This window comes from Pangasianodon hypophthalmus, chromosome 5 (genome assembly GCF_027358585.1).
Source record: "Pangasianodon hypophthalmus isolate fPanHyp1 chromosome 5, fPanHyp1.pri, whole genome shotgun sequence".
Classification (NCBI taxonomy): domain Eukaryota; kingdom Metazoa; phylum Chordata; class Actinopteri; order Siluriformes; family Pangasiidae; genus Pangasianodon; species Pangasianodon hypophthalmus.
In genome coordinates, this window is record NC_069714.1 from 1,414,854 (window position 1) to 1,438,570 (window position 23,717).

The 23,717-nt window shown below is 48.1% G+C and overlaps 22 non-coding genes across 22 annotated transcripts; all 22 read left to right on the forward strand.

Annotated features, from left to right (window-relative positions):
• The first annotated feature begins 1,749 nt into the window (after positions 1-1,749).
• trnal-cag (transfer RNA leucine (anticodon CAG)) lies at positions 1,750-1,832 on the forward strand. Its single transcript has one exon. It is a non-coding gene; the product is annotated as a tRNA-Leu (tRNA).
• Positions 1,833-2,028: 196 nt separating this feature from the next.
• trnas-aga (transfer RNA serine (anticodon AGA)) lies at positions 2,029-2,110 on the forward strand. The gene has a single exon. It is a non-coding gene; the product is annotated as a tRNA-Ser (tRNA).
• A 1,714-nt stretch (positions 2,111-3,824) lies between these two features.
• On the forward strand, positions 3,825-3,907 carry trnal-cag (transfer RNA leucine (anticodon CAG)). Its single transcript has one exon. It is a non-coding gene; the product is annotated as a tRNA-Leu (tRNA).
• A 196-nt stretch (positions 3,908-4,103) lies between these two features.
• trnas-aga (transfer RNA serine (anticodon AGA)) lies at positions 4,104-4,185 on the forward strand. Its single transcript has one exon. It is a non-coding gene; the product is annotated as a tRNA-Ser (tRNA).
• Positions 4,186-5,899: 1,714 nt separating this feature from the next.
• trnal-cag (transfer RNA leucine (anticodon CAG)) lies at positions 5,900-5,982 on the forward strand. The gene has a single exon. It is a non-coding gene; the product is annotated as a tRNA-Leu (tRNA).
• A 196-nt stretch (positions 5,983-6,178) lies between these two features.
• Positions 6,179-6,260, forward strand: trnas-aga (transfer RNA serine (anticodon AGA)). Its single transcript has one exon. It is a non-coding gene; the product is annotated as a tRNA-Ser (tRNA).
• Positions 6,261-7,974: 1,714 nt separating this feature from the next.
• trnal-cag (transfer RNA leucine (anticodon CAG)) lies at positions 7,975-8,057 on the forward strand. Its single transcript has one exon. It is a non-coding gene; the product is annotated as a tRNA-Leu (tRNA).
• Positions 8,058-8,253: 196 nt separating this feature from the next.
• Positions 8,254-8,335, forward strand: trnas-aga (transfer RNA serine (anticodon AGA)). Its single transcript has one exon. It is a non-coding gene; the product is annotated as a tRNA-Ser (tRNA).
• Positions 8,336-10,049: 1,714 nt separating this feature from the next.
• trnal-cag (transfer RNA leucine (anticodon CAG)) lies at positions 10,050-10,132 on the forward strand. Its single transcript has one exon. It is a non-coding gene; the product is annotated as a tRNA-Leu (tRNA).
• A 196-nt stretch (positions 10,133-10,328) lies between these two features.
• On the forward strand, positions 10,329-10,410 carry trnas-aga (transfer RNA serine (anticodon AGA)). The gene has a single exon. It is a non-coding gene; the product is annotated as a tRNA-Ser (tRNA).
• A 1,714-nt stretch (positions 10,411-12,124) lies between these two features.
• Positions 12,125-12,207, forward strand: trnal-cag (transfer RNA leucine (anticodon CAG)). The gene has a single exon. It is a non-coding gene; the product is annotated as a tRNA-Leu (tRNA).
• A 196-nt stretch (positions 12,208-12,403) lies between these two features.
• trnas-aga (transfer RNA serine (anticodon AGA)) lies at positions 12,404-12,485 on the forward strand. The gene has a single exon. It is a non-coding gene; the product is annotated as a tRNA-Ser (tRNA).
• Positions 12,486-14,199: 1,714 nt separating this feature from the next.
• On the forward strand, positions 14,200-14,282 carry trnal-cag (transfer RNA leucine (anticodon CAG)). The gene has a single exon. It is a non-coding gene; the product is annotated as a tRNA-Leu (tRNA).
• A 196-nt stretch (positions 14,283-14,478) lies between these two features.
• trnas-aga (transfer RNA serine (anticodon AGA)) lies at positions 14,479-14,560 on the forward strand. The gene has a single exon. It is a non-coding gene; the product is annotated as a tRNA-Ser (tRNA).
• Positions 14,561-16,274: 1,714 nt separating this feature from the next.
• Positions 16,275-16,357, forward strand: trnal-cag (transfer RNA leucine (anticodon CAG)). Its single transcript has one exon. It is a non-coding gene; the product is annotated as a tRNA-Leu (tRNA).
• A 196-nt stretch (positions 16,358-16,553) lies between these two features.
• On the forward strand, positions 16,554-16,635 carry trnas-aga (transfer RNA serine (anticodon AGA)). Its single transcript has one exon. It is a non-coding gene; the product is annotated as a tRNA-Ser (tRNA).
• A 1,714-nt stretch (positions 16,636-18,349) lies between these two features.
• Positions 18,350-18,432, forward strand: trnal-cag (transfer RNA leucine (anticodon CAG)). The gene has a single exon. It is a non-coding gene; the product is annotated as a tRNA-Leu (tRNA).
• Positions 18,433-18,628: 196 nt separating this feature from the next.
• trnas-aga (transfer RNA serine (anticodon AGA)) lies at positions 18,629-18,710 on the forward strand. Its single transcript has one exon. It is a non-coding gene; the product is annotated as a tRNA-Ser (tRNA).
• A 1,714-nt stretch (positions 18,711-20,424) lies between these two features.
• Positions 20,425-20,507, forward strand: trnal-cag (transfer RNA leucine (anticodon CAG)). Its single transcript has one exon. It is a non-coding gene; the product is annotated as a tRNA-Leu (tRNA).
• A 196-nt stretch (positions 20,508-20,703) lies between these two features.
• trnas-aga (transfer RNA serine (anticodon AGA)) lies at positions 20,704-20,785 on the forward strand. The gene has a single exon. It is a non-coding gene; the product is annotated as a tRNA-Ser (tRNA).
• A 1,714-nt stretch (positions 20,786-22,499) lies between these two features.
• trnal-cag (transfer RNA leucine (anticodon CAG)) lies at positions 22,500-22,582 on the forward strand. Its single transcript has one exon. It is a non-coding gene; the product is annotated as a tRNA-Leu (tRNA).
• Positions 22,583-22,778: 196 nt separating this feature from the next.
• trnas-aga (transfer RNA serine (anticodon AGA)) lies at positions 22,779-22,860 on the forward strand. The gene has a single exon. It is a non-coding gene; the product is annotated as a tRNA-Ser (tRNA).
• Positions 22,861-23,717: the final 857 nt, after the last annotated feature.

Here is a 23,717-nt window from a genome sequence, read left to right on the forward strand (position 1 = left end):
AAAAAAACTCTGCACTTTCTCCACATTGTGCCTTCAACACTGTTTTCATGGCTGAATGTACATAGTTTCAACTTTTCTTTCATATAAGAAAAGTTTCATATACCATCCTAGTTTTTTTTTAATTGGTTGTCACATCTTAAATACTTAACACAATGTTTTTTTAACCCTCGTATCTACTATTTTTATTTTATTTCCAATATTAAAATAAATGCTTACACCAAAACATGTTTACTACTTGTTTTTTTTTTTTACATAAAATCTTCCGATAAAACAGCGCATCATACTTCACATTACATTAGTTTTCATCCACATTGACAGTCTGGAGACCTGCAAAAGAAGAGAAAAGAGCCAAATTAGAGAACTGATGAGGATTTGGATTATATCGGTTTGGTTTTGCAATTGTTTTTCAGGAGAGGGGAAAAGCTACGAAGAGCAGCTGAAGCAGATGTTGAAGGACTTGGGCAAGGAGAAAGACAAAGGCATGGAGAAACCCCTCCCTCATATGAAACAGGTGAGTCCTGGTTGACCGGGCCGGATCGGACCGGATCGGATCAGATCGAGTCCTGCTCAGCCAAGCCGAGATAAAGTCTTTCAGCCCAACCAAGTGAGATCAGATCATTTTCATTCAGGTCCAGACGAGCCGGCTGCTTGTTGCACAAGCTGAACATAAAGGCAGGGTATAAAGCTGGTCCTAAACCATACGCTCGACCTAGTTAGTTTAAAACTTCTACATCTGTGAATGAGACGCATCGACACGCAGGGAAGCAGTTAATGTCCGTCTATTTTCAGTGTAACAGACGTACTTCAGGGTAGTCTTCAAAAGGATCCTCTCCTTTTATACTGGTATTTAGTAGATATTTTATACTGGTATGTGCCTGTTCCGTTCTGCTGTTTAACTTGTCATGCTACAAATTCAACAGCATTTCAGTAGTGATCCATAGCAAAGACAAATACGTATGGCCCGGAAACCTAATCTGCATTTGATGATATAAATGTAAATCTACGTAAATTACATTTATGGTAAACATTCAAAAAATGTTGTGGTGTATACTCCCTTGTCGGGATCTCAGTTCGACGACATTTTGCACTACCCCAGGAAAGAGTTTATCAGCAGCTGATATCAAACTAGACCATTTGTAGTCTTCTCATCTCTTCCAGTTTTACGTGTTCTGTTACAGAAGCTGCATTTCTGCTACATTTCAAAGCCAAAGGTTTACCAAGTCTAAAGATATTCAAACCCATGGACCCCGCCCTATGCTGGTGGTTAGGGGTCAGAGCCCTGTTATACAACACTGTAGCGGTTGCTTTTAATGCAATGGCCATAGGTATTTGAACCGTGAACCAAGTTGGTTGCCTGCTCTTGTGGTCAACACAAGACCCGGGTGTGGTCCGTGACGCGCGTGGCCTCAAGCCCCGAGTGGTCTGAGGCACCGCGTTCAGGTCGAGAAAACTGGTCGTTGCCGAGCGTCAGTGCTAGGGTTCACTTTGCAGCATTGCCCATAGATGGTTCCACAGTGAACCAACTACGCTGCCTTGCAGCGTTGTTGACGTCAAGCCTGAGCACGGTCCTTAACTTTAAGCCTATAAATTCTGAATGGGTAAAAACTGGTCATTGCATTCGATTCTGTGGTTCAGTTCACAGCACTGGCTTGATTTTACAGCACCGCCCATAGATGGGTGCACAGTGAACCAACTACACTGCCTTGACCCGGGCATGGTCTGCGACTCGGCTGGCCTTGTGGCCCGTGTGTCAGGATGGCCGAGCGGTCTAAGGCGCTGCGTTCAGGTCGCAGTCTCCCCTGGAGGCGTGGGTTCGAATCCCACTTCTGACATTTGCCTTTGCTGCGCTTTGGTGGACTTCCCATACCGAAGTCCATCGTCGCGTGTTAAGAGGTTGAAAGAGATCCGTTGAAGCCTTCCTGCATAGTCTAGGCCGCTTCAGGTCGGGTTCGAGTTTCTGTTTGCCTGCTGATGGGAGAAGACCGGTCATTGCAGCGAATTTACAGTTTTACAGAGCAGGCAGCGCCTGTAGTCGTGGCCGAGTGGTTAAGGCGATGGACTAGAAATCCATTGGGGTCTCCCCGCGCAGGTTCGAATCCTGCCGACTACGTCTGGCGTTTGGTTTGCCTAAGGGCGGCTGAACCCTGCCCTGTGGTAGCTGTTTCTGAAGCTTGTATGGCGACAAGAAAAGAGCCAAATCAGAGAACCGGTGGGGATTATATCGGTTTGGTTTTTGCAATTGTTCCTCAGGAGAGGGGAAAAGCTACGAAGAGCAGCTGAAGCAGATGTTGAAGGACCTGGGCAAGGAGAAAGACAAAGGCGTGGAGAAACCCCTCCCTCACATGAAACAGGTGAGTCCTGGTTGACCAGGCCGGATCGGATCAGATCGAGTCCTGCTCAGCCAAGCCGAGATAAAGTCTTTCAGCCCAACCAAGTGAGATCAGATCATTTTCATTCAGGTCCAGACGAGCCGGCTGCTTGTTGCACAAGCTGAACATAAAGGCAGGGTATAAAGCTGGTCCTAAACCATACGCTCGACCTAGTTAGTTTAAAACTTCTACATCTGTGAATGAGACGCATCGACACGCAGGGAAGCAGTTAATGTCCGTCTATTTTCAGTGTAACAGACGTACTTCAGGGTAGTCTTCAAAAGGATCCTCTCCTTTTATACTGGTATTTAGTAGATATTTTATACTGGTATGTGCCTGTTCCGTTCTGCTGTTTAACTTGTCATGCTACAAATTCAACAGCATTTCAGTAGTGATCCATAGCAAAGACAAATACGTATGGCCCGGAAACCTAATCTGCATTTGATGATATAAATGTAAATCTACGTAAATTACATTTATGGTAAACATTCAAAAAATGTTGTGGTGTATACTCCCTTGTCGGGATCTCAGTTCGACGACATTTTGCACTACCCCAGGAAAGAGTTTATCAGCAGCTGATATCAAACTAGACCATTTGTAGTCTTCTCATCTCTTCCAGTTTTACGTGTTCTGTTACAGAAGCTGCATTTCTGCTACATTTCAAAGCCAAAGGCTTACCTAGGCTAAAGATATTCAAACGCATTTCACAAATCCACACATTTCAGGTTACCGCACATTCCTTGTCTTTAATTCATTTAGGGCATCTCCTTTTTTCCATAAGAGCAATGAACGCCTACCGATTTGAAGAGCTCGTCCTAACGCAATAGGAAGAAAACCAAACGGATTTTCACTCTGCACATGGCGGCATTGTTCACTTTCGAACAGAATTACACAGTAGTTTACGGCCAACGCTGCACCTACTAGGAGACCTGTGGTGGTTGTTACCCTGGACCCCGCCCTATGCTGGTGGTTAGGGGTCAGAGCCCTGTTATACAACACTGTAGCGGTTGCTTTTAATGCAATGCCCATAGGTATTTGAACCGTGAACCAAGTTGGTTGCCTGCTCTTGTGGTCAACACAAGACCCGGGTGTGGTCCGTGACGCGCGTGGCCTCAAGCCCCGAGTGGTCTGAGGCACCGCGTTCAGGTCGAGAAAACTGGTCGTTGCCGAGCGTCAGTGCTAGGGTTCACTTTGCAGCATTGCCCATAGATGGTTCCACAGTGAACCAACTACGCTGCCTTGCAGCGTTGTTGACGTCAAGCCTGAGCACGGTCCTTAACTTTAAGCCTATAAATTCTGAATGGGTAAAAACTGGTCATTGCATTCGATTCTGTGGTTCAGTTCACAGCACTGGCTTGATTTTACAGCACCGCCCATAGATGGGTGCACAGTGAACCAACTACACTGCCTTGACCCGGGCATGGTCTGCGACTCGGCTGGCCTTGTGGCCCGTGTGTCAGGATGGCCGAGCGGTCTAAGGCGCTGCGTTCAGGTCGCAGTCTCCCCTGGAGGCGTGGGTTCGAATCCCACTTCTGACATTTGCCTTTGCTGCGCTTTGGTGGACTTCCCATACCGAAGTCCATCGTCGCGTGTTAAGAGGTTGAAAGAGATCCGTTGAAGCCTTCCTGCATAGTCTAGGCCGCTTCAGGTCGGGTTCGAGTTTCTGTTTGCCTGCTGATGGGAGAAGACCGGTCATTGCAGCGAATTTACAGTTTTACAGAGCAGGCAGCGCCTGTAGTCGTGGCCGAGTGGTTAAGGCGATGGACTAGAAATCCATTGGGGTCTCCCCGCGCAGGTTCGAATCCTGCCGACTACGTCTGGCGTTTGGTTTGCCTAAGGGCGGCTGAACCCTGCCCTGTGGTAGCTGTTTCTGAAGCTTGTATGGCGACAAGAAAAGAGCCAAATCAGAGAACCGGTGGGGATTATATCGGTTTGGTTTTTGCAATTGTTCCTCAGGAGAGGGGAAAAGCTACGAAGAGCAGCTGAAGCAGATGTTGAAGGACCTGGGCAAGGAGAAAGACAAAGGCGTGGAGAAACCCCTCCCTCACATGAAACAGGTGAGTCCTGGTTGACCAGGCCGGATCGGATCAGATCGAGTCCTGCTCAGCCAAGCCGAGATAAAGTCTTTCAGCCCAACCAAGTGAGATCAGATCATTTTCATTCAGGTCCAGACGAGCCGGCTGCTTGTTGCACAAGCTGAACATAAAGGCAGGGTATAAAGCTGGTCCTAAACCATACGCTCGACCTAGTTAGTTTAAAACTTCTACATCTGTGAATGAGACGCATCGACACGCAGGGAAGCAGTTAATGTCCGTCTATTTTCAGTGTAACAGACGTACTTCAGGGTAGTCTTCAAAAGGATCCTCTCCTTTTATACTGGTATTTAGTAGATATTTTATACTGGTATGTGCCTGTTCCGTTCTGCTGTTTAACTTGTCATGCTACAAATTCAACAGCATTTCAGTAGTGATCCATAGCAAAGACAAATACGTATGGCCCGGAAACCTAATCTGCATTTGATGATATAAATGTAAATCTACGTAAATTACATTTATGGTAAACATTCAAAAAATGTTGTGGTGTATACTCCCTTGTCGGGATCTCAGTTCGACGACATTTTGCACTACCCCAGGAAAGAGTTTATCAGCAGCTGATATCAAACTAGACCATTTGTAGTCTTCTCATCTCTTCCAGTTTTACGTGTTCTGTTACAGAAGCTGCATTTCTGCTACATTTCAAAGCCAAAGGCTTACCTAGGCTAAAGATATTCAAACGCATTTCACAAATCCACACATTTCAGGTTACCGCACATTCCTTGTCTTTAATTCATTTAGGGCATCTCCTTTTTTCCATAAGAGCAATGAACGCCTACCGATTTGAAGAGCTCGTCCTAACGCAATAGGAAGAAAACCAAACGGATTTTCACTCTGCACATGGCGGCATTGTTCACTTTCGAACAGAATTACACAGTAGTTTACGGCCAACGCTGCACCTACTAGGAGACCTGTGGTGGTTGTTACCCTGGACCCCGCCCTATGCTGGTGGTTAGGGGTCAGAGCCCTGTTATACAACACTGTAGCGGTTGCTTTTAATGCAATGCCCATAGGTATTTGAACCGTGAACCAAGTTGGTTGCCTGCTCTTGTGGTCAACACAAGACCCGGGTGTGGTCCGTGACGCGCGTGGCCTCAAGCCCCGAGTGGTCTGAGGCACCGCGTTCAGGTCGAGAAAACTGGTCGTTGCCGAGCGTCAGTGCTAGGGTTCACTTTGCAGCATTGCCCATAGATGGTTCCACAGTGAACCAACTACGCTGCCTTGCAGCGTTGTTGACGTCAAGCCTGAGCACGGTCCTTAACTTTAAGCCTATAAATTCTGAATGGGTAAAAACTGGTCATTGCATTCGATTCTGTGGTTCAGTTCACAGCACTGGCTTGATTTTACAGCACCGCCCATAGATGGGTGCACAGTGAACCAACTACACTGCCTTGACCCGGGCATGGTCTGCGACTCGGCTGGCCTTGTGGCCCGTGTGTCAGGATGGCCGAGCGGTCTAAGGCGCTGCGTTCAGGTCGCAGTCTCCCCTGGAGGCGTGGGTTCGAATCCCACTTCTGACATTTGCCTTTGCTGCGCTTTGGTGGACTTCCCATACCGAAGTCCATCGTCGCGTGTTAAGAGGTTGAAAGAGATCCGTTGAAGCCTTCCTGCATAGTCTAGGCCGCTTCAGGTCGGGTTCGAGTTTCTGTTTGCCTGCTGATGGGAGAAGACCGGTCATTGCAGCGAATTTACAGTTTTACAGAGCAGGCAGCGCCTGTAGTCGTGGCCGAGTGGTTAAGGCGATGGACTAGAAATCCATTGGGGTCTCCCCGCGCAGGTTCGAATCCTGCCGACTACGTCTGGCGTTTGGTTTGCCTAAGGGCGGCTGAACCCTGCCCTGTGGTAGCTGTTTCTGAAGCTTGTATGGCGACAAGAAAAGAGCCAAATCAGAGAACCGGTGGGGATTATATCGGTTTGGTTTTTGCAATTGTTCCTCAGGAGAGGGGAAAAGCTACGAAGAGCAGCTGAAGCAGATGTTGAAGGACCTGGGCAAGGAGAAAGACAAAGGCGTGGAGAAACCCCTCCCTCACATGAAACAGGTGAGTCCTGGTTGACCAGGCCGGATCGGATCAGATCGAGTCCTGCTCAGCCAAGCCGAGATAAAGTCTTTCAGCCCAACCAAGTGAGATCAGATCATTTTCATTCAGGTCCAGACGAGCCGGCTGCTTGTTGCACAAGCTGAACATAAAGGCAGGGTATAAAGCTGGTCCTAAACCGTACGCTCGACCTAGTTAGTTTAAAACTTCTACATCTGTGAATGAGACGCATCGACACGCAGGGAAGCAGTTAATGTCCGTCTATTTTCAGTGTAACAGACGTACTTCAGGGTAGTCTTCAAAAGGATCCTCTCCTTTTATACTGGTATTTAGTAGATATTTTATACTGGTATGTGCCTGTTCCGTTCTGCTGTTTAACTTGTCATGCTACAAATTCAACAGCATTTCAGTAGTGATCCATAGCAAAGACAAATACGTATGGCCCGGAAACCTAATCTGCATTTGATGATATAAATGTAAATCTACGTAAATTACATTTATGGTAAACATTCAAAAAATGTTGTGGTGTATACTCCCTTGTCGGGATCTCAGTTCGACGACATTTTGCACTACCCCAGGAAAGAGTTTATCAGCAGCTGATATCAAACTAGACCATTTGTAGTCTTCTCATCTCTTCCAGTTTTACGTGTTCTGTTACAGAAGCTGCATTTCTGCTACATTTCAAAGCCAAAGGCTTACCTAGGCTAAAGATATTCAAACGCATTTCACAAATCCACACATTTCAGGTTACCGCACATTCCTTGTCTTTAATTCATTTAGGGCATCTCCTTTTTTCCATAAGAGCAATGAACGCCTACCGATTTGAAGAGCTCGTCCTAACGCAATAGGAAGAAAACCAAACGGATTTTCACTCTGCACATGGCGGCATTGTTCACTTTCGAACAGAATTACACAGTAGTTTACGGCCAACGCTGCACCTACTAGGAGACCTGTGGTGGTTGTTACCCTGGACCCCGCCCTATGCTGGTGGTTAGGGGTCAGAGCCCTGTTATACAACACTGTAGCGGTTGCTTTTAATGCAATGCCCATAGGTATTTGAACCGTGAACCAAGTTGGTTGCCTGCTCTTGTGGTCAACACAAGACCCGGGTATGGTCCGTGACGCGCGTGGCCTCAAGCCCCGAGTGGTCTGAGGCACCGCGTTCAGGTCGAGAAAACTGGTCGTTGCCGAGCGTCAGTGCTAGGGTTCACTTTGCAGCATTGCCCATAGATGGTTCCACAGTGAACCAACTACGCTGCCTTGCAGCGTTGTTGACGTCAAGCCTGAGCACGGTCCTTAACTTTAAGCCTATAAATTCTGAATGGGTAAAAACTGGTCATTGCATTCGATTCTGTGGTTCAGTTCACAGCACTGGCTTGATTTTACAGCACCGCCCATAGATGGGTGCACAGTGAACCAACTACACTGCCTTGACCCGGGCATGGTCTGCGACTCGGCTGGCCTTGTGGCCCGTGTGTCAGGATGGCCGAGCGGTCTAAGGCGCTGCGTTCAGGTCGCAGTCTCCCCTGGAGGCGTGGGTTCGAATCCCACTTCTGACATTTGCCTTTGCTGCGCTTTGGTGGACTTCCCATACCGAAGTCCATCGTCGCGTGTTAAGAGGTTGAAAGAGATCCGTTGAAGCCTTCCTGCATAGTCTAGGCCGCTTCAGGTCGGGTTCGAGTTTCTGTTTGCCTGCTGATGGGAGAAGACCGGTCATTGCAGCGAATTTACAGTTTTACAGAGCAGGCAGCGCCTGTAGTCGTGGCCGAGTGGTTAAGGCGATGGACTAGAAATCCATTGGGGTCTCCCCGCGCAGGTTCGAATCCTGCCGACTACGTCTGGCGTTTGGTTTGCCTAAGGGCGGCTGAACCCTGCCCTGTGGTAGCTGTTTCTGAAGCTTGTATGGCGACAAGAAAAGAGCCAAATCAGAGAACCGGTGGGGATTATATCGGTTTGGTTTTTGCAATTGTTCCTCAGGAGAGGGGAAAAGCTACGAAGAGCAGCTGAAGCAGATGTTGAAGGACCTGGGCAAGGAGAAAGACAAAGGCGTGGAGAAACCCCTCCCTCACATGAAACAGGTGAGTCCTGGTTGACCAGGCCGGATCGGATCAGATCGAGTCCTGCTCAGCCAAGCCGAGATAAAGTCTTTCAGCCCAACCAAGTGAGATCAGATCATTTTCATTCAGGTCCAGACGAGCCGGCTGCTTGTTGCACAAGCTGAACATAAAGGCAGGGTATAAAGCTGGTCCTAAACCGTACGCTCGACCTAGTTAGTTTAAAACTTCTACATCTGTGAATGAGACGCATCGACACGCAGGGAAGCAGTTAATGTCCGTCTATTTTCAGTGTAACAGACGTACTTCAGGGTAGTCTTCAAAAGGATCCTCTCCTTTTATACTGGTATTTAGTAGATATTTTATACTGGTATGTGCCTGTTCCGTTCTGCTGTTTAACTTGTCATGCTACAAATTCAACAGCATTTCAGTAGTGATCCATAGCAAAGACAAATACGTATGGCCCGGAAACCTAATCTGCATTTGATGATATAAATGTAAATCTACGTAAATTACATTTATGGTAAACATTCAAAAAATGTTGTGGTGTATACTCCCTTGTCGGGATCTCAGTTCGACGACATTTTGCACTACCCCAGGAAAGAGTTTATCAGCAGCTGATATCAAACTAGACCATTTGTAGTCTTCTCATCTCTTCCAGTTTTACGTGTTCTGTTACAGAAGCTGCATTTCTGCTACATTTCAAAGCCAAAGGCTTACCTAGGCTAAAGATATTCAAACGCATTTCACAAATCCACACATTTCAGGTTACCGCACATTCCTTGTCTTTAATTCATTTAGGGCATCTCCTTTTTTCCATAAGAGCAATGAACGCCTACCGATTTGAAGAGCTCGTCCTAACGCAATAGGAAGAAAACCAAACGGATTTTCACTCTGCACATGGCGGCATTGTTCACTTTCGAACAGAATTACACAGTAGTTTACGGCCAACGCTGCACCTACTAGGAGACCTGTGGTGGTTGTTACCCTGGACCCCGCCCTATGCTGGTGGTTAGGGGTCAGAGCCCTGTTATACAACACTGTAGCGGTTGCTTTTAATGCAATGCCCATAGGTATTTGAACCGTGAACCAAGTTGGTTGCCTGCTCTTGTGGTCAACACAAGACCCGGGTGTGGTCCGTGACGCGCGTGGCCTCAAGCCCCGAGTGGTCTGAGGCACCGCGTTCAGGTCGAGAAAACTGGTCGTTGCCGAGCGTCAGTGCTAGGGTTCACTTTGCAGCATTGCCCATAGATGGTTCCACAGTGAACCAACTACGCTGCCTTGCAGCGTTGTTGACGTCAAGCCTGAGCACGGTCCTTAACTTTAAGCCTATAAATTCTGAATGGGTAAAAACTGGTCATTGCATTCGATTCTGTGGTTCAGTTCACAGCACTGGCTTGATTTTACAGCACCGCCCATAGATGGGTGCACAGTGAACCAACTACACTGCCTTGACCCGGGCATGGTCTGCGACTCGGCTGGCCTTGTGGCCCGTGTGTCAGGATGGCCGAGCGGTCTAAGGCGCTGCGTTCAGGTCGCAGTCTCCCCTGGAGGCGTGGGTTCGAATCCCACTTCTGACATTTGCCTTTGCTGCGCTTTGGTGGACTTCCCATACCGAAGTCCATCGTCGCGTGTTAAGAGGTTGAAAGAGATCCGTTGAAGCCTTCCTGCATAGTCTAGGCCGCTTCAGGTCGGGTTCGAGTTTCTGTTTGCCTGCTGATGGGAGAAGACCGGTCATTGCAGCGAATTTACAGTTTTACAGAGCAGGCAGCGCCTGTAGTCGTGGCCGAGTGGTTAAGGCGATGGACTAGAAATCCATTGGGGTCTCCCCGCGCAGGTTCGAATCCTGCCGACTACGTCTGGCGTTTGGTTTGCCTAAGGGCGGCTGAACCCTGCCCTGTGGTAGCTGTTTCTGAAGCTTGTATGGCGACAAGAAAAGAGCCAAATCAGAGAACCGGTGGGGATTATATCGGTTTGGTTTTTGCAATTGTTCCTCAGGAGAGGGGAAAAGCTACGAAGAGCAGCTGAAGCAGATGTTGAAGGACCTGGGCAAGGAGAAAGACAAAGGCGTGGAGAAACCCCTCCCTCACATGAAACAGGTGAGTCCTGGTTGACCAGGCCGGATCGGATCAGATCGAGTCCTGCTCAGCCAAGCCGAGATAAAGTCTTTCAGCCCAACCAAGTGAGATCAGATCATTTTCATTCAGGTCCAGACGAGCCGGCTGCTTGTTGCACAAGCTGAACATAAAGGCAGGGTATAAAGCTGGTCCTAAACCATACGCTCGACCTAGTTAGTTTAAAACTTCTACATCTGTGAATGAGACGCATCGACACGCAGGGAAGCAGTTAATGTCCGTCTATTTTCAGTGTAACAGACGTACTTCAGGGTAGTCTTCAAAAGGATCCTCTCCTTTTATACTGGTATTTAGTAGATATTTTATACTGGTATGTGCCTGTTCCGTTCTGCTGTTTAACTTGTCATGCTACAAATTCAACAGCATTTCAGTAGTGATCCATAGCAAAGACAAATACGTATGGCCCGGAAACCTAATCTGCATTTGATGATATAAATGTAAATCTACGTAAATTACATTTATGGTAAACATTCAAAAAATGTTGTGGTGTATACTCCCTTGTCGGGATCTCAGTTCGACGACATTTTGCACTACCCCAGGAAAGAGTTTATCAGCAGCTGATATCAAACTAGACCATTTGTAGTCTTCTCATCTCTTCCAGTTTTACGTGTTCTGTTACAGAAGCTGCATTTCTGCTACATTTCAAAGCCAAAGGCTTACCTAGGCTAAAGATATTCAAACGCATTTCACAAATCCACACATTTCAGGTTACCGCACATTCCTTGTCTTTAATTCATTTAGGGCATCTCCTTTTTTCCATAAGAGCAATGAACGCCTACCGATTTGAAGAGCTCGTCCTAACGCAATAGGAAGAAAACCAAACGGATTTTCACTCTGCACATGGCGGCATTGTTCACTTTCGAACAGAATTACACAGTAGTTTACGGCCAACGCTGCACCTACTAGGAGACCTGTGGTGGTTGTTACCCTGGACCCCGCCCTATGCTGGTGGTTAGGGGTCAGAGCCCTGTTATACAACACTGTAGCGGTTGCTTTTAATGCAATGCCCATAGGTATTTGAACCGTGAACCAAGTTGGTTGCCTGCTCTTGTGGTCAACACAAGACCCGGGTGTGGTCCGTGACGCGCGTGGCCTCAAGCCCCGAGTGGTCTGAGGCACCGCGTTCAGGTCGAGAAAACTGGTCGTTGCCGAGCGTCAGTGCTAGGGTTCACTTTGCAGCATTGCCCATAGATGGTTCCACAGTGAACCAACTACGCTGCCTTGCAGCGTTGTTGACGTCAAGCCTGAGCACGGTCCTTAACTTTAAGCCTATAAATTCTGAATGGGTAAAAACTGGTCATTGCATTCGATTCTGTGGTTCAGTTCACAGCACTGGCTTGATTTTACAGCACCGCCCATAGATGGGTGCACAGTGAACCAACTACACTGCCTTGACCCGGGCATGGTCTGCGACTCGGCTGGCCTTGTGGCCCGTGTGTCAGGATGGCCGAGCGGTCTAAGGCGCTGCGTTCAGGTCGCAGTCTCCCCTGGAGGCGTGGGTTCGAATCCCACTTCTGACATTTGCCTTTGCTGCGCTTTGGTGGACTTCCCATACCGAAGTCCATCGTCGCGTGTTAAGAGGTTGAAAGAGATCCGTTGAAGCCTTCCTGCATAGTCTAGGCCGCTTCAGGTCGGGTTCGAGTTTCTGTTTGCCTGCTGATGGGAGAAGACCGGTCATTGCAGCGAATTTACAGTTTTACAGAGCAGGCAGCGCCTGTAGTCGTGGCCGAGTGGTTAAGGCGATGGACTAGAAATCCATTGGGGTCTCCCCGCGCAGGTTCGAATCCTGCCGACTACGTCTGGCGTTTGGTTTGCCTAAGGGCGGCTGAACCCTGCCCTGTGGTAGCTGTTTCTGAAGCTTGTATGGCGACAAGAAAAGAGCCAAATCAGAGAACCGGTGGGGATTATATCGGTTTGGTTTTTGCAATTGTTCCTCAGGAGAGGGGAAAAGCTACGAAGAGCAGCTGAAGCAGATGTTGAAGGACCTGGGCAAGGAGAAAGACAAAGGCGTGGAGAAACCCCTCCCTCACATGAAACAGGTGAGTCCTGGTTGACCAGGCCGGATCGGATCAGATCGAGTCCTGCTCAGCCAAGCCGAGATAAAGTCTTTCAGCCCAACCAAGTGAGATCAGATCATTTTCATTCAGGTCCAGACGAGCCGGCTGCTTGTTGCACAAGCTGAACATAAAGGCAGGGTATAAAGCTGGTCCTAAACCGTACGCTCGACCTAGTTAGTTTAAAACTTCTACATCTGTGAATGAGACGCATCGACACGCAGGGAAGCAGTTAATGTCCGTCTATTTTCAGTGTAACAGACGTACTTCAGGGTAGTCTTCAAAAGGATCCTCTCCTTTTATACTGGTATTTAGTAGATATTTTATACTGGTATGTGCCTGTTCCGTTCTGCTGTTTAACTTGTCATGCTACAAATTCAACAGCATTTCAGTAGTGATCCATAGCAAAGACAAATACGTATGGCCCGGAAACCTAATCTGCATTTGATGATATAAATGTAAATCTACGTAAATTACATTTATGGTAAACATTCAAAAAATGTTGTGGTGTATACTCCCTTGTCGGGATCTCAGTTCGACGACATTTTGCACTACCCCAGGAAAGAGTTTATCAGCAGCTGATATCAAACTAGACCATTTGTAGTCTTCTCATCTCTTCCAGTTTTACGTGTTCTGTTACAGAAGCTGCATTTCTGCTACATTTCAAAGCCAAAGGCTTACCTAGGCTAAAGATATTCAAACGCATTTCACAAATCCACACATTTCAGGTTACCGCACATTCCTTGTCTTTAATTCATTTAGGGCATCTCCTTTTTTCCATAAGAGCAATGAACGCCTACCGATTTGAAGAGCTCGTCCTAACGCAATAGGAAGAAAACCAAACGGATTTTCACTCTGCACATGGCGGCATTGTTCACTTTCGAACAGAATTACACAGTAGTTTACGGCCAACGCTGCACCTACTAGGAGACCTGTGGTGGTTGTTACCCTGGACCCCGCCCTATGCTGGTGGTTAGGGGTCAGAGCCCTGTTATACAACACTGTAGCGGTTGCTTTTAATGCAATGCCCATAGGTATTTGAACCGTGAACCAAGTTGGTTGCCTGCTCTTGTGGTCAACACAAGACCCGGGTATGGTCCGTGACGCGCGTGGCCTCAAGCCCCGAGTGGTCTGAGGCACCGCGTTCAGGTCGAGAAAACTGGTCGTTGCCGAGCGTCAGTGCTAGGGTTCACTTTGCAGCATTGCCCATAGATGGTTCCACAGTGAACCAACTACGCTGCCTTGCAGCGTTGTTGACGTCAAGCCTGAGCACGGTCCTTAACTTTAAGCCTATAAATTCTGAATGGGTAAAAACTGGTCATTGCATTCGATTCTGTGGTTCAGTTCACAGCACTGGCTTGATTTTACAGCACCGCCCATAGATGGGTGCACAGTGAACCAACTACACTGCCTTGACCCGGGCATGGTCTGCGACTCGGCTGGCCTTGTGGCCCGTGTGTCAGGATGGCCGAGCGGTCTAAGGCGCTGCGTTCAGGTCGCAGTCTCCCCTGGAGGCGTGGGTTCGAATCCCACTTCTGACATTTGCCTTTGCTGCGCTTTGGTGGACTTCCCATACCGAAGTCCATCGTCGCGTGTTAAGAGGTTGAAAGAGATCCGTTGAAGCCTTCCTGCATAGTCTAGGCCGCTTCAGGTCGGGTTCGAGTTTCTGTTTGCCTGCTGATGGGAGAAGACCGGTCATTGCAGCGAATTTACAGTTTTACAGAGCAGGCAGCGCCTGTAGTCGTGGCCGAGTGGTTAAGGCGATGGACTAGAAATCCATTGGGGTCTCCCCGCGCAGGTTCGAATCCTGCCGACTACGTCTGGCGTTTGGTTTGCCTAAGGGCGGCTGAACCCTGCCCTGTGGTAGCTGTTTCTGAAGCTTGTATGGCGACAAGAAAAGAGCCAAATCAGAGAACCGGTGGGGATTATATCGGTTTGGTTTTTGCAATTGTTCCTCAGGAGAGGGGAAAAGCTACGAAGAGCAGCTGAAGCAGATGTTGAAGGACCTGGGCAAGGAGAAAGACAAAGGCGTGGAGAAACCCCTCCCTCACATGAAACAGGTGAGTCCTGGTTGACCAGGCCGGATCGGATCAGATCGAGTCCTGCTCAGCCAAGCCGAGATAAAGTCTTTCAGCCCAACCAAGTGAGATCAGATCATTTTCATTCAGGTCCAGACGAGCCGGCTGCTTGTTGCACAAGCTGAACATAAAGGCAGGGTATAAAGCTGGTCCTAAACCGTACGCTCGACCTAGTTAGTTTAAAACTTCTACATCTGTGAATGAGACGCATCGACACGCAGGGAAGCAGTTAATGTCCGTCTATTTTCAGTGTAACAGACGTACTTCAGGGTAGTCTTCAAAAGGATCCTCTCCTTTTATACTGGTATTTAGTAGATATTTTATACTGGTATGTGCCTGTTCCGTTCTGCTGTTTAACTTGTCATGCTACAAATTCAACAGCATTTCAGTAGTGATCCATAGCAAAGACAAATACGTATGGCCCGGAAACCTAATCTGCATTTGATGATATAAATGTAAATCTACGTAAATTACATTTATGGTAAACATTCAAAAAATGTTGTGGTGTATACTCCCTTGTCGGGATCTCAGTTCGACGACATTTTGCACTACCCCAGGAAAGAGTTTATCAGCAGCTGATATCAAACTAGACCATTTGTAGTCTTCTCATCTCTTCCAGTTTTACGTGTTCTGTTACAGAAGCTGCATTTCTGCTACATTTCAAAGCCAAAGGCTTACCTAGGCTAAAGATATTCAAACGCATTTCACAAATCCACACATTTCAGGTTACCGCACATTCCTTGTCTTTAATTCATTTAGGGCATCTCCTTTTTTCCATAAGAGCAATGAACGCCTACCGATTTGAAGAGCTCGTCCTAACGCAATAGGAAGAAAACCAAACGGATTTTCACTCTGCACATGGCGGCATTGTTCACTTTCGAACAGAATTACACAGTAGTTTACGGCCAACGCTGCACCTACTAGGAGACCTGTGGTGGTTGTTACCCTGGACCCCGCCCTATGCTGGTGGTTAGGGGTCAGAGCCCTGTTATACAACACTGTAGCGGTTGCTTTTAATGCAATGCCCATAGGTATTTGAACCGTGAACCAAGTTGGTTGCCTGCTCTTGTGGTCAACACAAGACCCGGGTGTGGTCCGTGACGCGCGTGGCCTCAAGCCCCGAGTGGTCTGAGGCACCGCGTTCAGGTCGAGAAAACTGGTCGTTGCCGAGCGTCAGTGCTAGGGTTCACTTTGCAGCATTGCCCATAGATGGTTCCACAGTGAACCAACTACGCTGCCTTGCAGCGTTGTTGACGTCAAGCCTGAGCACGGTCCTTAACTTTAAGCCTATAAATTCTGAATGGGTAAAAACTGGTCATTGCATTCGATTCTGTGGTTCAGTTCACAGCACTGGCTTGATTTTACAGCACCGCCCATAGATGGGTGCACAGTGAACCAACTACACTGCCTTGACCCGGGCATGGTCTGCGACTCGGCTGGCCTTGTGGCCCGTGTGTCAGGATGGCCGAGCGGTCTAAGGCGCTGCGTTCAGGTCGCAGTCTCCCCTGGAGGCGTGGGTTCGAATCCCACTTCTGACATTTGCCTTTGCTGCGCTTTGGTGGACTTCCCATACCGAAGTCCATCGTCGCGTGTTAAGAGGTTGAAAGAGATCCGTTGAAGCCTTCCTGCATAGTCTAGGCCGCTTCAGGTCGGGTTCGAGTTTCTGTTTGCCTGCTGATGGGAGAAGACCGGTCATTGCAGCGAATTTACAGTTTTACAGAGCAGGCAGCGCCTGTAGTCGTGGCCGAGTGGTTAAGGCGATGGACTAGAAATCCATTGGGGTCTCCCCGCGCAGGTTCGAATCCTGCCGACTACGTCTGGCGTTTGGTTTGCCTAAGGGCGGCTGAACCCTGCCCTGTGGTAGCTGTTTCTGAAGCTTGTATGGCGACAAGAAAAGAGCCAAATCAGAGAACCGGTGGGGATTATATCGGTTTGGTTTTTGCAATTGTTCCTCAGGAGAGGGGAAAAGCTACGAAGAGCAGCTGAAGCAGATGTTGAAGGACCTGGGCAAGGAGAAAGACAAAGGCGTGGAGAAACCCCTCCCTCACATGAAACAGGTGAGTCCTGGTTGACCAGGCCGGATCGGATCAGATCGAGTCCTGCTCAGCCAAGCCGAGATAAAGTCTTTCAGCCCAACCAAGTGAGATCAGATCATTTTCATTCAGGTCCAGACGAGCCGGCTGCTTGTTGCACAAGCTGAACATAAAGGCAGGGTATAAAGCTGGTCCTAAACCATACGCTCGACCTAGTTAGTTTAAAACTTCTACATCTGTGAATGAGACGCATCGACACGCAGGGAAGCAGTTAATGTCCGTCTATTTTCAGTGTAACAGACGTACTTCAGGGTAGTCTTCAAAAGGATCCTCTCCTTTTATACTGGTATTTAGTAGATATTTTATACTGGTATGTGCCTGTTCCGTTCTGCTGTTTAACTTGTCATGCTACAAATTCAACAGCATTTCAGTAGTGATCCATAGCAAAGACAAATACGTATGGCCCGGAAACCTAATCTGCATTTGATGATATAAATGTAAATCTACGTAAATTACATTTATGGTAAACATTCAAAAAATGTTGTGGTGTATACTCCCTTGTCGGGATCTCAGTTCGACGACATTTTGCACTACCCCAGGAAAGAGTTTATCAGCAGCTGATATCAAACTAGACCATTTGTAGTCTTCTCATCTCTTCCAGTTTTACGTGTTCTGTTACAGAAGCTGCATTTCTGCTACATTTCAAAGCCAAAGGCTTACCTAGGCTAAAGATATTCAAACGCATTTCACAAATCCACACATTTCAGGTTACCGCACATTCCTTGTCTTTAATTCATTTAGGGCATCTCCTTTTTTCCATAAGAGCAATGAACGCCTACCGATTTGAAGAGCTCGTCCTAACGCAATAGGAAGAAAACCAAACGGATTTTCACTCTGCACATGGCGGCATTGTTCACTTTCGAACAGAATTACACAGTAGTTTACGGCCAACGCTGCACCTACTAGGAGACCTGTGGTGGTTGTTACCCTGGACCCCGCCCTATGCTGGTGGTTAGGGGTCAGAGCCCTGTTATACAACACTGTAGCGGTTGCTTTTAATGCAATGCCCATAGGTATTTGAACCGTGAACCAAGTTGGTTGCCTGCTCTTGTGGTCAACACAAGACCCGGGTGTGGTCCGTGACGCGCGTGGCCTCAAGCCCCGAGTGGTCTGAGGCACCGCGTTCAGGTCGAGAAAACTGGTCGTTGCCGAGCGTCAGTGCTAGGGTTCACTTTGCAGCATTGCCCATAGATGGTTCCACAGTGAACCAACTACGCTGCCTTGCAGCGTTGTTGACGTCAAGCCTGAGCACGGTCCTTAACTTTAAGCCTATAAATTCTGAATGGGTAAAAACTGGTCATTGCATTCGATTCTGTGGTTCAGTTCACAGCACTGGCTTGATTTTACAGCACCGCCCATAGATGGGTGCACAGTGAACCAACTACACTGCCTTGACCCGGGCATGGTCTGCGACTCGGCTGGCCTTGTGGCCCGTGTGTCAGGATGGCCGAGCGGTCTAAGGCGCTGCGTTCAGGTCGCAGTCTCCCCTGGAGGCGTGGGTTCGAATCCCACTTCTGACATTTGCCTTTGCTGCGCTTTGGTGGACTTCCCATACCGAAGTCCATCGTCGCGTGTTAAGAGGTTGAAAGAGATCCGTTGAAGCCTTCCTGCATAGTCTAGGCCGCTTCAGGTCGGGTTCGAGTTTCTGTTTGCCTGCTGATGGGAGAAGACCGGTCATTGCAGCGAATTTACAGTTTTACAGAGCAGGCAGCGCCTGTAGTCGTGGCCGAGTGGTTAAGGCGATGGACTAGAAATCCATTGGGGTCTCCCCGCGCAGGTTCGAATCCTGCCGACTACGTCTGGCGTTTGGTTTGCCTAAGGGTGGCTGAACCCTGCCCTGTGGTAGCTGTTTCTGAAGCTTGTATGGCGACAAGAAAAGAGCCAAATCAGAGAACCGGTGGGGATTATATCGGTTTGGTTTTTGCAATTGTTCCTCAGGAGAGGGGAAAAGCTACGAAGAGCAGCTGAAGCAGATGTTGAAGGACCTGGGCAAGGAGAAAGACAAAGGCGTGGAGAAACCCCTCCCTCACATGAAACAGGTGAGTCCTGGTTGACCAGGCCGGATCGGATCAGATCGAGTCCTGCTCAGCCAAGCCGAGATAAAGTCTTTCAGCCCAACCAAGTGAGATCAGATCATTTTCATTCAGGTCCAGACGAGCCGGCTGCTTGTTGCACAAGCTGAACATAAAGGCAGGGTATAAAGCTGGTCCTAAACCATACGCTCGACCTAGTTAGTTTAAAACTTCTACATCTGTGAATGAGACGCATCGACACGCAGGGAAGCAGTTAATGTCCGTCTATTTTCAGTGTAACAGACGTACTTCAGGGTAGTCTTCAAAAGGATCCTCTCCTTTTATACTGGTATTTAGTAGATATTTTATACTGGTATGTGCCTGTTCCGTTCTGCTGTTTAACTTGTCATGCTACAAATTCAACAGCATTTCAGTAGTGATCCATAGCAAAGACAAATACGTATGGCCCGGAAACCTAATCTGCATTTGATGATATAAATGTAAATCTACGTAAATTACATTTATGGTAAACATTCAAAAAATGTTGTGGTGTATACTCCCTTGTCGGGATCTCAGTTCGACGACATTTTGCACTACCCCAGGAAAGAGTTTATCAGCAGCTGATATCAAACTAGACCATTTGTAGTCTTCTCATCTCTTCCAGTTTTACGTGTTCTGTTACAGAAGCTGCATTTCTGCTACATTTCAAAGCCAAAGGCTTACCTAGGCTAAAGATATTCAAACGCATTTCACAAATCCACACATTTCAGGTTACCGCACATTCCTTGTCTTTAATTCATTTAGGTCATCTCCTTTTTTCCATAAGAGCAATGAACGCCTACCGATTTGAAGAGCTCGTCCTAACGCAATAGGAAGAAAACCAAACGGATTTTCACTCTGCACATGGCGGCATTGTTCACTTTCGAACAGAATTACACAGTAGTTTACGGCCAACGCTGCACCTACTAGGAGACCTGTGGTGGTTGTTACCCTGGACCCCGCCCTATGCTGGTGGTTAGGGGTCAGAGCCCTGTTATACAACACTGTAGCGGTTGCTTTTAATGCAATGCCCATAGGTATTTGAACCGTGAACCAAGTTGGTTGCCTGCTCTTGTGGTCAACACAAGACCCGGGTGTGGTCCGTGACGCGCGTGGCCTCAAGCCCCGAGTGGTCTGAGGCACCGCGTTCAGGTCGAGAAAACTGGTCGTTGCCGAGCGTCAGTGCTAGGGTTCACTTTGCAGCATTGCCCATAGATGGTTCCACAGTGAACCAACTACGCTGCCTTGCAGCGTTGTTGACGTCAAGCCTGAGCACGGTCCTTAACTTTAAGCCTATAAATTCTGAATGGGTAAAAACTGGTCATTGCATTCGATTCTGTGGTTCAGTTCACAGCACTGGCTTGATTTTACAGCACCGCCCATAGATGGGTGCACAGTGAACCAACTACACTGCCTTGACCCGGGCATGGTCTGCGACTCGGCTGGCCTTGTGGCCCGTGTGTCAGGATGGCCGAGCGGTCTAAGGCGCTGCGTTCAGGTCGCAGTCTCCCCTGGAGGCGTGGGTTCGAATCCCACTTCTGACATTTGCCTTTGCTGCGCTTTGGTGGACTTCCCATACCGAAGTCCATCGTCGCGTGTTAAGAGGTTGAAAGAGATCCGTTGAAGCCTTCCTGCATAGTCTAGGCCGCTTCAGGTCGGGTTCGAGTTTCTGTTTGCCTGCTGATGGGAGAAGACCGGTCATTGCAGCGAATTTACAGTTTTACAGAGCAGGCAGCGCCTGTAGTCGTGGCCGAGTGGTTAAGGCGATGGACTAGAAATCCATTGGGGTCTCCCCGCGCAGGTTCGAATCCTGCCGACTACGTCTGGCGTTTGGTTTGCCTAAGGGCGGCTGAACCCTGCCCTGTGGTAGCTGTTTCTGAAGCTTGTATGGCGACAAGAAAAGAGCCAAATCAGAGAACCGGTGGGGATTATATCGGTTTGGTTTTTGCAATTGTTCCTCAGGAGAGGGGAAAAGCTACGAAGAGCAGCTGAAGCAGATGTTGAAGGACCTGGGCAAGGAGAAAGACAAAGGCGTGGAGAAACCCCTCCCTCACATGAAACAGGTGAGTCCTGGTTGACCAGGCCGGATCGGATCAGATCGAGTCCTGCTCAGCCAAGCCGAGATAAAGTCTTTCAGCCCAACCAAGTGAGATCAGATCATTTTCATTCAGGTCCAGACGAGCCGGCTGCTTGTTGCACAAGCTGAACATAAAGGCAGGGTATAAAGCTGGTCCTAAACCATACGCTCGACCTAGTTAGTTTAAAACTTCTACATCTGTGAATGAGACGCATCGACACGCAGGGAAGCAGTTAATGTCCGTCTATTTTCAGTGTAACAGACGTACTTCAGGGTAGTCTTCAAAAGGATCCTCTCCTTTTATACTGGTATTTAGTAGATATTTTATACTGGTATGTGCCTGTTCCGTTCTGCTGTTTAACTTGTCATGCTACAAATTCAACAGCATTTCAGTAGTGATCCATAGCAAAGACAAATACGTATGGCCCGGAAACCTAATCTGCATTTGATGATATAAATGTAAATCTACGTAAATTACATTTATGGTAAACATTCAAAAAATGTTGTGGTGTATACTCCCTTGTCGGGATCTCAGTTCGACGACATTTTGCACTACCCCAGGAAAGAGTTTATCAGCAGCTGATATCAAACTAGACCATTTGTAGTCTTCTCATCTCTTCCAGTTTTACGTGTTCTGTTACAGAAGCTGCATTTCTGCTACATTTCAAAGCCAAAGGCTTACCTAGGCTAAAGATATTCAAACGCATTTCACAAATCCACACATTTCAGGTTACCGCACATTCCTTGTCTTTAATTCATTTAGGGCATCTCCTTTTTTCCATAAGAGCAATGAACGCCTACCGATTTGAAGAGCTCGTCCTAACGCAATAGGAAGAAAACCAAACGGATTTTCACTCTGCACATGGCGGCATTGTTCACTTTCGAACAGAATTACACAGTAGTTTACGGCCAACGCTGCACCTACTAGGAGACCTGTGGTGGTTGTTACCCTGGACCCCGCCCTATGCTGGTGGTTAGGGGTCAGAGCCCTGTTATACAACACTGTAGCGGTTGCTTTTAATGCAATGCCCATAGGTATTTGAACCGTGAACCAAGTTGGTTGCCTGCTCTTGTGGTCAACACAAGACCCGGGTGTGGTCCGTGACGCGCGTGGCCTCAAGCCCCGAGTGGTCTGAGGCACCGCGTTCAGGTCGAGAAAACTGGTCGTTGCCGAGCGTCAGTGCTAGGGTTCACTTTGCAGCATTGCCCATAGATGGTTCCACAGTGAACCAACTACGCTGCCTTGCAGCGTTGTTGACGTCAAGCCTGAGCACGGTCCTTAACTTTAAGCCTATAAATTCTGAATGGGTAAAAACTGGTCATTGCATTCGATTCTGTGGTTCAGTTCACAGCACTGGCTTGATTTTACAGCACCGCCCATAGATGGGTGCACAGTGAACCAACTACACTGCCTTGACCCGGGCATGGTCTGCGACTCGGCTGGCCTTGTGGCCCGTGTGTCAGGATGGCCGAGCGGTCTAAGGCGCTGCGTTCAGGTCGCAGTCTCCCCTGGAGGCGTGGGTTCGAATCCCACTTCTGACATTTGCCTTTGCTGCGCTTTGGTGGACTTCCCATACCGAAGTCCATCGTCGCGTGTTAAGAGGTTGAAAGAGATCCGTTGAAGCCTTCCTGCATAGTCTAGGCCGCTTCAGGTCGGGTTCGAGTTTCTGTTTGCCTGCTGATGGGAGAAGACCGGTCATTGCAGCGAATTTACAGTTTTACAGAGCAGGCAGCGCCTGTAGTCGTGGCCGAGTGGTTAAGGCGATGGACTAGAAATCCATTGGGGTCTCCCCGCGCAGGTTCGAATCCTGCCGACTACGTCTGGCGTTTGGTTTGCCTAAGGGCGGCTGAACCCTGCCCTGTGGTAGCTGTTTCTGAAGCTTGTATGGCGACAAGAAAAGAGCCAAATCAGAGAACCGGTGGGGATTATATCGGTTTGGTTTTTGCAATTGTTCCTCAGGAGAGGGGAAAAGCTACGAAGAGCAGCTGAAGCAGATGTTGAAGGACCTGGGCAAGGAGAAAGACAAAGGCGTGGAGAAACCCCTCCCTCACATGAAACAGGTGAGTCCTGGTTGACCAGGCCGGATCGGATCAGATCGAGTCCTGCTCAGCCAAGCCGAGATAAAGTCTTTCAGCCCAACCAAGTGAGATCAGATCATTTTCATTCAGGTCCAGACGAGCCGGCTGCTTGTTGCACAAGCTGAACATAAAGGCAGGGTATAAAGCTGGTCCTAAACCGTACGCTCGACCTAGTTAGTTTAAAACTTCTACATCTGTGAATGAGACGCATCGACACGCAGGGAAGCAGTTAATGTCCGTCTATTTTCAGTGTAACAGACGTACTTCAGGGTAGTCTTCAAAAGGATCCTCTCCTTTTATACTGGTATTTAGTAGATATTTTATACTGGTATGTGCCTGTTCCGTTCTGCTGTTTAACTTGTCATGCTACAAATTCAACAGCATTTCAGTAGTGATCCATAGCAAAGACAAATACGTATGGCCCGGAAACCTAATCTGCATTTGATGATATAAATGTAAATCTACGTAAATTACATTTATGGTAAACATTCAAAAAATGTTGTGGTGTATACTCCCTTGTCGGGATCTCAGTTCGACGACATTTTGCACTACCCCAGGAAAGAGTTTATCAGCAGCTGATATCAAACTAGACCATTTG